At 32.3% G+C, this 5,472-nt stretch overlaps 1 pseudogene; it reads right to left on the minus strand.

Moving 5' to 3' along the window:
- Positions 1 to 4,525: 4,525 nt before the first annotated feature.
- LOC130850042 (olfactory receptor 8H1-like) lies at positions 4,526 to 5,472 on the minus strand (annotated as a pseudogene).

The following is a 5,472-nucleotide window of genomic DNA, read 5'->3' on the forward strand; positions in this document are numbered from 1 at the left end:
AAGATAAGTGTAAGCAAGCTAAGCAATTTGGAATTCTGATTAAAAGAAGAGAAGACATATGGCACTAGGAAAAGAACCGCAACCTTTGTTCTAGGATAAAAGTGAAGATATTTTACATGGAAACTGGGCAGGCTGCAATGGAAAAGTTAGAAATGTACTTCAATAGTTAGGATTCAAGAACTTGGGGACTTGAACAGAAACCACAGCAATGATGATTAAAAAAGAAGGGGAAACATTTTAAGGGCATTTGTGGACAGAAACAATATTACCTGATCCAATAAGTAGTTAGATAAGGTAAAAGAGATGAACCTAGGCTGATATTTAGGGATTTGGCTTGTGTAACTGAGTGTTTGGAAACATATTTGATCAGAAGAAAATAATATAAGAATAGAATAATTCTAAGATACTGGGTATGGGATACTTGGAGGACATTCAGAAATTAAAGTATTTTTCTTGGGTGAGATATAAAATGACCAGATGGCTAATAAAAGTACAAATGTAGTATGAAATATCTCTTACTAAGACTTTCTTAGTTATCTTAGCTTGGAGGACAAATTGTGTTGTAATACTATGTGCAGTAAAGAGAGCACTGGCTTGAAATTCAGAATGCCACTAATTGTCTAATATTTGGCTTATTGCCTAATCTACTTTCCAGAGTCTAGAACAGTGTCTCACACATATTATGCCCCATAAATATTCCCTTAAAGAATAAATATTATAGGTTGGAAACTCTGAAAACCATTGTAATTAATTCAGTTAAGGGACACGTATAACAGAGATAGCTTTTTCTGTGTAAATGTTAGCTATTTTTCACATTTTCTAATTTATGACTTCCTTTAAATATTTTTCCTCTTCTTTCTACTAGTCTATTTTGTTTTTCTTTTCTGGGTTTTTAAATTTGATATGCATTTTTCCAAGAAGCCTGTGTCAGTGGCAACCCACATTTTTTCACATATCATGTTTCATTTTCAATATATCTGATATTTTTCTTATTTCTCTTTGACTTTGGAGTGGTTTACTAACTTACTTTTACATGGCTACCTGGAATAGTTTGAGATTTCTATTTGTCATTCAATTCTAAAAAGAATTGAACTTTGAAATAGTTTGAATTCAAATCAGTTTTTCACTAACAGATGGTAGTTTTTACAAATACTGCAAGTACACTTTGAAAAGAAAATGGATTCCCTCTTATTTGTGGTCAAAGCTTAATACATACTTATCTATAAAAATAACCATATTGAATGATACTTTAAATATTTATGTGATCTTTTTGTTCTTGACTAAAAATGTTTTAATAGAGGCATATTATGTTTTCCTAATGTTGGGATGATTCTGTGTATTTCTCTTTTTTGCTTTTCCTGTATTAGAAGGGCCCTGTTGTAGGATACTTGATGCTACATTACTATTTGCATAGATAACACTTACAAATTTCAGGATTCCTTTTAAGTCTTTGCCTGAATAAGTAGAAAGATGGCTTTCCATAATTTGAGATTAATCCTGGTTTCCCTGATGGCACAGTGGTTAAGAATCTGCCTGCCAATGCAGGGGACATGGGTTCGAGCCCTGGCCTAGGAAGATCCAAAATGCAGTGGAGCAACTAAGCCCATGTGCCACAACTACTGAGCCTGTGCTCTAGAGACTGCAAACCACACTATTGAACCCATGTGCCACAACTACTGAAGCCCACGGGCCTAGAGCCCATGCTCTGCAACAAGAGAAGCCACTGTAATGAGAAGACTGTGCACAGCAATGTAGAGTAGCCCCTGCTCACTGCAACTAAAGAAAGCCTGCATGCAGCAATGAAGATCCAATGCAGCCAATCAATCAATGAATCAATCAATAAATAAAATGTAGATGCTCCTGGTAACTACCTGGATGTTATCTGGTGAAGATAAACTATGTTCACTCTATATCTAAAGCCCTTTAAATGTTGTCTGGCACATGGGAAATGCTTAGATAAATATGTTATCACCCTTATATCTACCAATTACCTGGAAGTAAACACAGCTGTTTTGTTTTTTGCATATTCTATTTTTGTCTTATTTTCTCTATCATATTTTTGATATGTAGCCTTTTATCATAGTACTGTAAAAAAGCATATTATGTTTTAAATTACTTCAGACCACATTTTACATAAAATATGATTTTCACTAATATATCAAGGAATGTTCAGGCATATGCAAATAGTCCAAACATTTCATATTTCCCATGGATTATATTACACATGAAAACTAATATTATATAAATGGTTTCTAAACTGTATTGTAAAAAGAATATGGTAGTCAATTTAGTTAGAGTTTACTTAACTTTAATTATAATTTCCTAACTTAAGAATTGTCCACAAAATCATAGAATCTGTTGACCATGTTTGCTAACACAAACCAACAGAGTACATTTCCTAATCATAGAAATAGAAGTGAAAGCAAGGAAAAAGCATAATTTATAAAAAGGCAGAAAAATGGAAACAGCCCATAAATATAAGAAATGACATTATGCTTATAAAAGATGAGAGGGGAGCCAAAAGTATATTATAAAACAAATGCAAACAAACACAGATAGCAATGGCTGTAACATAGAATCTAGAAAACATGGACATCAGAGAAAAAAATAAGTCATAATAATTTCAAATGGCATTCATATATAATAAGGGGATTTTTTAAATAAATTAAGGAGGGGAAAATAATGCATATTTAAAAGAATAAATTTGTTCAAAGCTTTGAATTACTAAAAAATAATTTAAACTTTTATCTCCTGAAAGAGAATTGTACTTTTGTATTTTATTTTTAACCCTTAAAAAGTGTGGAAGAAAATAATCAAATATAATTTTACTGAGTAAACATGTAAATTTCAAAAAAAAAATAATATTTTTATAATCATTCTTGTTTGATAAAAACAATCTATCTAGTTAGAAAACTTTGAACAAAAATTAGAAATACTTAGAAAATGAAAAGTATGTTCTTAAATAATCTTCAAATAACAGAGAAAATTAAAATTGCAATTTAAGATTATGTACAAGAAAATATTTAAAATAAAGGAAATTTCAGGATTCCACATGGCTAAAGTTTATGGGTTGCCACAGCACCTGAATTTATTACAAATTTGTAGCTTTACAATTTGTCTCTGGTAAACTTTTTTAAAAATGAGTCAAGCATTTAATTCAATAATTTATTTTTAATGATCGTAACAAAACTATAGAAATCAGGAGAATGGAAATGATGTTTTAAAGTACACAGAATTTCAACAAAGTGGCAGTTTACTGAAGCTTGCTGACACATGACAGAAAACACACAAGGGTCTTTCATGTTTCCAGATAGCCACCAAAGAAATATCATTGCATGCAGATTTTTAACCAGAATTTACAAACATTTCATGTCCAGGGCACTGCAAAATGAGAGTTTTGATTTTTCCCATGTACCAGAAACACATTCTTCTTAGATTTCAATGAAAAAGGAATAATCAAAGACTAGATTTTAAGTGCACACAGAAAGCTGCAAAAAAAGTACAGAGGAAATGACAGAAAAATGACATATTTATACACGTACATATGTAAATATCAATCTAGAAAACATATACAAAGCTATTAATATCTGTTAGGGCATATGAATTTCCTTAATTTTCTGATTCTTTTTCAAATGTCCACCATTATCACCATAGGCCATTATAAATTCAAAATTGTAAATTGATGAGTTTTCCCTTACTTGTTTTTGTCCTTTAAATAAACCAAAAATACTTTATAAAACACAAGTGGATGTTGTTTAAGAAAAACAAATTGTACTTTAAAAATATTTCAGGAATATGAGTTTTCTGATAATAATGGTCAGCATTTAATAGTACTTCCTTAAACTCATCACATCCATTATGTGATGTAATCATTGCAAAATTCTATGTACATGGAAATATTCCTTATTTTATGCAATTGAGGAAACTTCAGGCTTAAGTTTCAGTGATTTTCTAAAGGTTATACAGCTAAAAGGGTTGCAGATCTAGAATCTAAATCCTGGAATGTTTGGATCCAAAGCAAATTCTGATAAACAATCTGTTGTATTACATCTCCACAAATGAAAGGAAGTAGTTTCTAAAACTGTTATCATTGTTCTCAAAATGGAGTTCTTCACCATAAAATTTTCTGAATTTGCATGATATGATTTAAAAGGTAATTACTATACTTTTTCATTTTACAAATACGTTGCCCTTAAAAATGTATATACTTAGACCATGGATATAACATTTTTTAACATCTCCAATTAAAATGTGGGTTTCTGATTGCATATTCCAGGAAATGCCCAAGATCATATTTGGTCAAGCAAAGGATTGTTCAGCAGAAATAAAGAAAAAGATAAATAAATAAATAAATAAATAAATAAATAAATAAATAAAGCATTGTTTTTTTTCCTGAAGAGAGAGCAAGGAAATACACTACAAGGAAGAAAGAAAAACAAAAACAAAACAAAAAAAAACAAAACAAAATAAACAAAAAAAAAACAACAAAAAGAAGCCAGATGAGATTAAAAGTTTAGCTATACTGTTATTTGAATTGCTTGGAGGCTTTTCTCTTCTGCATGACTCTAATGAGAGCATTATTTACTTCTTTGTTCCTAAGACTATATATGAGTGGATTCAGCATAGGGATGACAATGGTATAAAAAACAGATGCTATTTGATCCTTTCCCAAGGAGTAGGACTTACTTGGTTTTAAATAAGTAAAAATCAGAGTTCCATTAAAGGTGGTGACTCCCAGGAGATAGGAGGCACAAGTAGAGAAGGCTTTTCACTTTCCTGAAGTGGATGTGATTTTCAGGATAGTAGACAGGATGAACATGTAGGAAAGAGATATTGTGATAAGGGATACCATGAGGTTGGAGCCAGCAGAAATGAATATCGTGATTTCCATGCTGTGTGTGTCAGTGCAGGACAGGGCTAAAACTAGGGGCACATCACAGAAAAAGTAATAGATTATATTAGAATCACAGAAATCCAATCTGCTCATGCAAAACACATTGACTAAAGAGTCTATAAAGCCAATGAAATACGATCCAAACACAAGGGAGCAGCAGCGTCTTGTGGACATAACAACTGGGTAATGCAGAGGCTTGCAGATAGCTACATAGCGATCATAGGCCATTGAGGAGAGAAGGAAACATTCAGTGGCACCCAAGAAGATAAAGAAATACATCTGGGTGAAGCAGCTCAGGTAAGAAATACACTTGGTGTAAGTCAATAAGTTTTCTAAGGTTCTAGGGGTGATGACGGTTGAGTAACTGAGGTCGAGAAATGACACGTGACTGAGGAAAAAATACATGGGGTGTGAAGCTGGAGATCCAGGTGGATGATCAGCATCATGCCTGCATTCCCCAGCACAGTGATCAGGTAGATCAGGAGAAACAGCATAAAGAGAACCAGCTGGAGCTCTTCAGAATCTGTCAGTCCCATGAGGATGAAGTCAGACACATGTGTGATATTCCTTCTACCCAT

The sequence above is a fragment of the Hippopotamus amphibius genome, chromosome 3 (genome assembly GCF_030028045.1).
Source record: "Hippopotamus amphibius kiboko isolate mHipAmp2 chromosome 3, mHipAmp2.hap2, whole genome shotgun sequence".
NCBI classification, from domain to species: domain Eukaryota; kingdom Metazoa; phylum Chordata; class Mammalia; order Artiodactyla; family Hippopotamidae; genus Hippopotamus; species Hippopotamus amphibius.